This window comes from Melanostigma gelatinosum, assembly GCF_949748355.1.
Source record: "Melanostigma gelatinosum genome assembly, chromosome: 3".
Classification (NCBI taxonomy): Eukaryota; Metazoa; Chordata; class Actinopteri; order Perciformes; family Zoarcidae; genus Melanostigma; species Melanostigma gelatinosum.
The window spans coordinates 22,188,479-22,198,057 of NC_136636.1; the positions used below are offsets into that span (position 1 = coordinate 22,188,479).

General features: G+C 39.5%; 1 pseudogene across 1 annotated transcript; it reads right to left on the reverse strand.

The window, feature by feature from the left end:
* Positions 1–301: 301 nt before the first annotated feature.
* On the reverse strand, positions 302–9,196 carry LOC306797275 (immunoglobulin-like and fibronectin type III domain-containing protein 1; annotated as a pseudogene). Its single transcript has 17 exons — positions 9,151–9,196; positions 7,813–7,935; positions 7,376–7,515; positions 6,113–6,212; positions 5,789–5,869; positions 5,506–5,698; positions 5,269–5,348; positions 4,798–5,001; positions 4,374–4,646; positions 3,992–4,234; positions 3,642–3,701; positions 2,164–2,279; positions 1,798–1,939; positions 1,416–1,709; positions 980–1,285; positions 519–698; positions 302–420 (listed from the first exon to the last, which is right to left on the reverse strand). The product of its transcript is annotated as an immunoglobulin-like and fibronectin type III domain-containing protein 1 (transcript).
* Positions 9,197–9,579: the final 383 nt, after the last annotated feature.

Here is a 9,579-nt window from a genome sequence, read left to right on the forward strand (position 1 = left end):
TGAAACAAAAAGCATTCCCCTTCCAGAATATGTCGGTATGAGGAGAGGCTGCTTCAAGTCTTCACGTCATTTCAATCTGTTGAGAAAAAGTAGAGAGAAGAATAATCATGACAAGCATGAACCATACTACAATGATGTACATTTTTTTAGAAGTAGTATTTATTTTCTTTGTCCAATTTTTATTGTAATTTTTCTGTTCTTTTCTGTTGTTGACTGCAGTAATTTAATGTTTAAATATGATATGCAGGAAACACCAAGGCCTTGTAAGTGAATAACTTTACAAAAGAAATTATTCTGATTCTTATGCAGATAACATCTTGCGGAGAAGGCTTGGGTCTCCTTCTCCGGACTCATTAATCGCTGAAACCCTGAAGTCATACTCTGCTCCCTCAGTGACCTCTTTAACTGCGTAGTTCACGCCTGACAATGAAATTCAAAGCATTTCAGGAAAAAGACATGATGAAAAAGAAGCAAATATCCCCTCAATTTAAACACGATTGCATGTGTTTCTGGCAAACCTTCAATCGGTTCATTGAGTGCATTGAAGGCGATCCACTGGTTTATGTCCTTCTTTTGTTTCTCCAATTGGTAACCAATGATCGGTGCTCCTCTGTCGTCCTCTGGGGGCGTCCAGGTCAAGTTGATGCAGGTTTTAGAGGCACTCACGACTGTGGGGGCGCCAGGTGGACGGGAGAGGACTAAGGAATGACAAATAGTCTAATTAATTGAGTAAGCTCATTATTAATAGTTAAGAGGTGATTAAAGCATGGAATAAACCGAGGACATGATACCACTGCAGGATATTGCAAACTATTCCTAAAATGTAGGTTTTCTACAGTGACTAAATCGTGCTGGTGACAAACGATTTGAAGCAATCTCAAAACGATCCAGAGGCATTTTTCATTTAATACAACCTGAGGGAGATTAACTTGGGATTTGCTGAGGAATGGCAAATGAGACTCTTTTTCCCTGCACTTACTCATTATGCCAGCCATAATGCTATCAGCTGTCTCCAGGGTGTTGCTGAGGCCCTCTGGGTTTTCTGCGTAGATGCGGTAGTTGTATTTCTTTCCACGGGTGACATTCCTGTCCCTGATGGAGGTCGTCTTGTCAGCGGAGACATCCCCGAGCTTCGTCCACAGAGCTTGTCCTGCCTGCTGCCGTTCTATACTGTAGTTGGTAACGGCGGAGCCGCCGTCGTCTTTGGGAGGGTTCCATTTCATCTCAATTAAAGTTGAGGTTGTTTCAACAGTCTCCACTGGACCCCCCGGAGGACCTGGCCGATCTATCACAAAAACGCTGTGTTACATTTCATGGTTGTGTTTATGTATGAACGTGGCTCTGAGTGGAGGGGTAAACGAATACTAAAAATATTTTTGTCTCTCAGTATTTCTAACTTTTCTTTTTTTTCCTACCAAGTATAATAGGCTTAGATGTGGCCTCCACGGCCCCAAATGGGTTTTTGAGTTGGATCTTTATTTCCCCTGTGTCTGTCCGCAGGCAGTCTCTGAGCAGCAGCCGGCTGTGATTGGGCTCCCTCACCATCTTAACTCCTCCTCCGTCTTTGAGCTCAGTGTCATCCTTGAACCAACTGACCACCAAAGACTCCTGAGGAGGAAAGGGCATCTTGAAAGCAGCATTCTGGCCAACTCGTATAATCACAGGTTTGGAGAACTTGTGAAGATCGTCTGGGTCAAATTCAGGTACGCCTGTGAAACACAAAGTGTCATTCAGTGTCATGCACAGAGACTGTAGTGGCATTTAATATGTTCCACAACAGAGGGGAGTAAATCATAACTCCGATAGTGACCTTTCCTTGTGTGCTCTGATCCCCTGACGCAAAACGATAAACTCCAGAGTCGTCGTCTTTGCAGCTTTGAATTGTCAGCTTGTGAGAGGTTCCATCTTTGGTTATGGTGACCCCAGCACCTGAGTTCAACTAGCAAATCAAATATTAAAGGGAGATCATACTTGCATTGCATTACTAAATTTTCAAAATGACAAAACCTCCCACCTAAAGATGCAAGAATATTGGTTACTTTGTATTTCTTAATTTGTAATTTCTAATGCTGAAAACTTAGGAATTCTCTTACATTTACCATCCCAATTTACTCTAATTGTAAAATGTACATATTGTAAATATGTTGATTCATGGAGCCTTACCTGCTCTCCGTCTGTGAACCAGGTGCCGTCGCAGTCCATGTTCATCTTCACGGTTACCTCAGCCGGATTTCCACAAAGAACATAAATATCGGAAAGTCCACAGGTAATTCCAGGCTCTGGGCAACATGAAGCAAACTTACTCAGTGCTTTGCTCCTTCATGTGCAGCATCTTCCAGTTAAGGACTATATGTATGCTCAATACAAGTACACAATAATAAATCAGTTACCTACCGCTTTTAATCTCTACTCATGAAGCTGTATATGGTTCATTAACAATATCAATGATTTCCTGTGAATAATGTCATAATTGTACAAAGTTAATGTTGCTGCTTTGAAAAGTTGGTGAATTCTTTCACTGTGTAAAAAGTGAGGAATTCAGAGTACAATCATAACTTAAACAACATCTATGAACTACATTTGTTTTTTAATGCATGCTTTGCAAATAAAAGCTTCAAATATTAGTTAGGTGTGATCGTGTAACAAAGTTTATGATAAACCCAAGTTGCAAAGCATGGACATGACATCAAAAGCAAACACAATGACAAGCAGCAAACATAGAACTTTGCAAACGTTGTTAACAGAAACCCAACGAGGTCACAACACTTTCTAAGACGACATGAGCAAGTTTGAACAGTTTGAGTCTTTGTGTGAGTATTATTTAAAAAACGGTGTTTACACATGCTCGTTAGTGTTTCACACCCTCTCGTTAATGAATTTAGATTTGATTTGAGAGAAACTATGTTCGAGAGATTACCATAACTTGATTATATATTGATTCGTTTATTTTAAAACTGTTATTTTTTTTAGTCGTTTAATATGTGTTAATTGGACTTTCAGTATTCGATATCTGGCATCCCACCTCGTGCATCTGCAAGTGGTGGATCAAGCCTTTCACAGCAGCTAACGGCCTCCTCCGCTGATTGGCAATTGGCTGAACAGCAATGAAAACAGTAAGTCATTCAACTTGATTTAGTAAATTACTCCCTTAATTTGATGTGCTCCCTTGTTGTCACACTTACCACTTCCTGAGTTCCTGCTGTTGATGATTGGACTGAATGATCAGTGATCACAGACAGTATGAAAACAGTTGAGATTTTTTATTTTTTATTTCTGATAAAGGGTCATATAGTCTTTGGGATGTTTTAGTGCATTTTTTTTACAACTCACGTGTGCTTAATATTTAACCATCTTCCAAAGTATGCCATCGTGCTGTACCTTTTTTAAATGTCTTTAGGGTTGTGGAGTGGGAGGAGTCTGGGCTTTCCATTGCAACGCTGCATTTTACATTTTTCGAAACTTTAACTTTTTAATAAAAAGCCAAAACATTACAGTAACAACATTTTTGATGCAGAGTTTCTTTTTTCATCAAAGTATATCAGGATAAAGAGAGTTATTACTGAACCCATTATATTTCAAATAGCTGTCATATTCACCTTAGAAGGCATGCAGAGGTTGTCACAACAATTCAAGTTTCTTACCGGTGCTTTCTACCTCCACAACAGGTGGATCCGCCGCTGCTGCTGGTTCGCTTACAATTCCTAACAACCATTCAAAGTAGTTAGTGGTTACCATTTCAACAAAATATCACGCGACGTCATTTATGCAAATTCTTCAAATATTGTAATTATCAACTTTCCCCCAAACCATTGCAGTTACTGCAATTATTTTGACTTAGTTTATTATACTGTTAATACTGTTGCTGCCTATGGTACAATTTTTGCAAAGTTGAAATGACGCAATTATGAAAGATGTAAAATAAATAGCAAAGAGAATCACATAGATATTCATGTCGAGAACGGCAGTTTTGATTAAACACTTTCATAAACACTATGGTCGGCATTCGGCTCAGCGTCTATCGGTGCCTTAGGTTCAGCCTTAGCGGGTGCAGGAGCTGGAGGAGATTCAGGTGGAGGTGCAGCTGCCACAGCTTTAATCTGTTCTATTCTTTCTTCTCTCTCCTTCACTAATTTGACTTGCTGCTCTTCGGCAACCTTCTGCAGATCCATCCCAGATCCTCCTGCCCTTGTGGTTTTCCTTGCTGTTTTTTTGCCCTTTTGTGCATTTGTATCAGATGAATTGTAAAAAAAGAAGAATTGGTAAATATAAATTGGGCACATTTTTCTGTCCCATTATTATTCGATGAGAAACCATCGTCATTAACCATTATTCAATAATATAGATTGGCGTTCGGGTGGAGTATAACATCTTACCTTCAACAACGAGCCATGCATTGCAAGATTTGATTCCTGCGCAGGCGGAGTAAATTCCTTTGTCTCCTATCAAGCAGTCTTTGACCACCAGCCTGTGGATGAGCTTCTCTTCAGAAACCTGGATGTCATATTTATCGTCTTGTTCCAGCGGTAAATTCTTGCCAAACCACAAAATCTTGGAAAAGGGATTGGACAGGACACACTCGAAAACAGCATCTTCTCTCTCTATTGCCTTCACTTCCTGAATCTTCACCAAGAAGTCCACCATGGGGACTGAAAAAAAACAAGCACTGCATTTTAGATTCAAATCGATGTTATATTTGCACTTCAGATTAGGGCTATTTTGTTTTAAGCATGCAAAAAAATGATCTTCCTTTGATTTAATTGGGGATACAAATTAGTTGTGTGTGCAACTGTGACTTACTTTTAAATTCAGTGGAAAACATATTCACATCCCCCACATCCAAGTGGTACAGTCCAGCATCGTCTGGCATAAGGTCCCTCAAACTGAAAATGTACTTTTTCCCCACTTTATTAAGAGTGTGCTTCATCTTATCTCCCAACTCCTTTGTATATGGAACCATTACACCATCCTGCGGGGACAGCAATGTAAATTTCTTTTGGTATGCTTAAAATTGTGCCTGCAAAATATAGCTGCAAGAAAATAGAAAATAGAAAATAAATGCCACTCGTTTGAGTTCAAATCGAAAGCATCATAGCAGGATTTTATCCCCAAAAAAAGTTAAACGTATAGCCATGAACTCAACATTGATGGTTGTGTTTTTAATCTCTCAGCAACATGATAAAGCGTCTCAGAGGTGTGAGTTAACAAGTAGATGGGCCCAATGATGCTGATCCATCTGTCCATACTCCAGAAATCTTGGTGCATATTTACAATTCCTTATCTTTAGTGTAGGATGCAGTGTCATCTCCATTGACCTTTATGTGTCTCAGGTTGGACAGGCTGCTCACAAACTAGGAAAAAAACCGGAATAAGACATAAGTATTGTTACAGAATTGCCTTTTTTTTACGAGAGTCATTAAACATTTCTTTTAATGTAGCTAAGCAGCTTCAAACCTCATAATCAGAAAAGGCAGTCATATCATAATGAGAACATCCCAAATGACAAACCTCAGCTTGTTCTTCCTGCCTTTCTTTCTTCATTTGATTAAGTTTCTTTAGCATCACACGAAAGTCGGTCACTCCAAACTGGGCACAAATGCTCTCACAGTCTTTCTTGTCGGCGCTAATTAAGAGCTCCCACAATTTAGGATCGATCTCTCCGTCTTTTTTCTCAGGTTGCTCAGATTTCGGCCGGATCTTACTGGAAATTTAAAAAAGGGAGCATTTAGTTGAAGGACAACAGAAACCTTTTGGAACACGGAAGCCGTCAACACTTGTAACACAAGCTCACCTTCTCCTTTTTAGTACGGTCTTAAAATTCCACCGGGGGCTTCAGCTGCTTCTTGCGGGGCTTTGTTCTTTTTGAAACCAACTGAAAGCAGAAAAGAGGGAACTCACATTATTCGTACAATCATGGAATTAAACAGACAAGATGGACTGCAGAGTGATAAGTTCAAGGGTATGAAGTGGCACGATTTCTAATTGGGATCCAAAGGTACTTCATTTGAAGTATATTTGGGAACGCTTGAGTCGACATGTTGTTTCAGATTCAATGACTCTGCATGATATTGCTTCAATGTATTTGTCATATCCATAGCAAGCAGACAGTCCTTACCTGCAATCACGTTGAGAACAACCGTGACCGCGGCTTGTCCATATTCATTCATGGCAAAGCATTTATAGGTATCGGCTTGATCTGGCATGACATTTGGCATCTGGAAGACATGAGACATGCTCAGTAAAATGGATCCAGTGAGTGAAATAGTTGGCTTCGTCAATAAGTATCAGTTTTTCCCAAACGTTTTTAGTCTTGTTATGTACCGATACAGAGCTATCAGATCAGCTCAGGTACACATTAATCAACGCCTTTTTCACCCCTGATTTCTTTTTTCTGGTTCCATTTGTACTTTTTAAAATTTTCAGTTGAAGAAGCTGTATTTTTCAACCATTTAACCACTTCCTTTAGAAAACTATTCAACTTGCCCTTGCTAACTAGTTTTTATTCCCTCACAATCACTCTCTATCATGTGGTGTTAAGGTGTTAACCAAGAATGGACAGATTCTTACATGTTCATTCATCCAATGGACAGTTCAAAACCAGTGTGTTGCATTATGTTTAACTACCGTAGCGATTATTAAAGGGGGTATGTGAAGCGCCACTACGTGACAAAGCGTATGCATTCATTATAATTTATCCCGTTCAATTTAAAATCTGACAATAAATATTGTTGAGATATTCAATTGAACTTTCTTTATTTGATTTGACTGTCAGTTGTTGACTACATACACATGCTAATACAACTGCCAGGTTACTTTAGTATACATGGCACTAAATCAGAGCGCAAGTTAGACATTGCTGTGACGTTCCGGACCTTTGCATGAGGAAATTCTCTCCAACTTGACCTTGTTGAATTTGAATTGAATACCCCTGCACTCGGGTATTACCCCTGTTTGGGATAACAGCTATAATGTGAATAGTGATATAATATATATCCCAATGTGACATCTTGCACCAGACAAACCAATTTGAATGAAATATACTACAATTTCCAGTCCTTGCACTCTGCTTGATTAGTAGATGGCCTCTAGATGTGTAACCGCATGCCTTTTTAATTCACATTGACTGGATATGTTGGTGGAACGTGTTCAGTCCGTTTGATGAAACTGCCGTTGGCGTGTGCTCCTCCGATCAGTTAAATCACCTTTTTGTCGAAAATGTAATTGGCAAAGCAAACGGATGGGTCAGAAGGCTGACTGACATTGATATTATGAAATGGCTTTTTTTCTCCTGTGAATTAATCCATTTTTCTCTGGGCTATTTTTACCGCTGACTTGCTGTATAGTATCACTGCCATTTGATAGCCCCTTTTTCGCTTGCCTCAAATGTATACTCATTGGAATTGGGATCGTATTTAGTCTGATATCGCGACACATCAGACACATCTCCATTATTTCTGCGCCATGTTACGGTCGGCTGTGGGTCTCCAGTGACAATCGCTTTGAAAAAAGCAAATTTTCCTGTAAAAAGAAAGAAGGAAAGACAAGGTCACCTCACAGTGGATAATTTGTCTCATGCTAAATGATACCAACACAGATTTTGATAATCGTATCACTTTTCCAGACTTTAAATTGAAGCCAGTGTGCGTTTTAATTCTATCTGACTAGCACAGGGGTTTGGGTGTTTAATGAAAGTACTCTGCTCCCGCTGGCTCATTGAACAAAAGTCATGGATCGAATCCATTATGCAGAATCATGGAAACTCCACCATAGAACATTTTATGATGTTTAAAATGATTCTCATGCTATTCGACCTACCCTCTTGGATGGTCAAAGCAATCGGCTTGCGGGTGAAGTCTGGATGGCTCTTTCCCTCTGGAAGCTCCTCGATAAACTGCGTAATCATCACCTCGGCGACCCTCGATTTCTTCTTTATCCCCACTGTCGGCATTAGGAGAAGAAATGTCAGCGACAACACATTTGACAGTTGACTAGAGAAGAGAATGAAAAATGTCCCATCAAAATCTGTTGTTGTTTTGTAATCATCACTCTCATAAAACCTTGCTGAAACACATTCTAATACATGATATATTTGTATGTTTAATGTTACTCACTTCATCAGTTATCACTCAGAGCTGTGTGTCTGTGGCTCTGGTGTATAGAAGTCTCGCTGGTGTCACATGTTCACGACATTTACATTTCAAAAACTTCATCCTGTTGACCCTTTTTTCGTTTTTCTTCTTCTTGGGAATCCATGCCTAACGTTCAACCTGAGAACAGATATGTAGTGATGCACCTACATATCTATGCACAAATCATATGTACGCTCAAAATACCTTCTTTACCATTCTCTGCAGCAGGATCTGATAAGGCACATGTTGAAGAGCATATACAGCACGTCAGCAGGGTTTTAACATTCGATAAAGGATCAGACTTAAATAATGAAACTCAGACAAGGAAATAAAATACAAACACAGAGCAGCATTTGTCGCAGCCCATGTAAAACTGAAATGTTTTCAGCAGTTTTTTTCTTTCTCTATATCAGGTTGCAGATATACAATGGGGTATGTGTACTGTGACATATCAGTGCAAAAAACACAGATATCATTAGGGATATCTGATTCTCATCTTCAGATGCGGAGGAGCGCTAACCCGGTAAAGTTCATCTGCTCCTTAGTGTTCAGTGTTATGATCAGTGTGCTATATATGTTTACTTTATGAGCTCCTGTTCACCTTCAACAGACACGTACATGCACTCTTGTAAAATCTAAATGTGGTTGCTGTACAAATTGCAGCCTTGAACTTTCTGAGTAAAGTCAGATTTTAGTAGCATCACTGGGAAAGGCAGCTGAAGTCTTTGTAGGTAAGATGTAACCTTTATAATAACAAGTAATCAACCATTCAATGCAGACAGATATTCGATACAGGCTATTCACAATTTGCTTAAGATTTATTCACAAACAGTCTCCTTGCCAACCTCATTCTATCAATTCTGCAGGACTCTGATCTGGAAATGTGTCATCTTATTACTTTGTCACTTGTCACATCTGTGTTTTTAATTGATCTTCAGAGTTTGGAGGTAAACAAAACAAACAGAAGTAAACGTGATGTAGGACGTTCCTTCTGTAGAGAATGAGCTCCTGCTTGAGTGCGTACCTTGGCCGGTGGCTGTCCCATCCGTCACTTTTGTTCTTCTAAACATCTTGGCTCCTTTGATTCCTTGATGGATTCAGCAAGATTTCCCCAACTGCAACAGAGAACGGAAGGGATCTCGTCAAATAACAAAGAGCGGGACCGAATGTCTTGCGTATTTTCCCAGTGAAGTTCCTGAAGAGACTGAATATTTGATTATTTGAAATCAGTTCAAAAGTAAGAAAGTTAAAGCTTCTCCAAAGAACAGGCACATACGTTATAAAATGAAACAAAAGTAAAACCAGATATGGCAGCAAATGTTTTGACTGTCACAGATGCTTTTCATTTCAAAAGAAAGCTCTCCCCAAACTTCACCTTTGGCCACCAATAACTGCAGTAAAATACTCAGAACATGATCATCTGTGGGTCCCTGCCATGCAGCTGCTTGCTGAA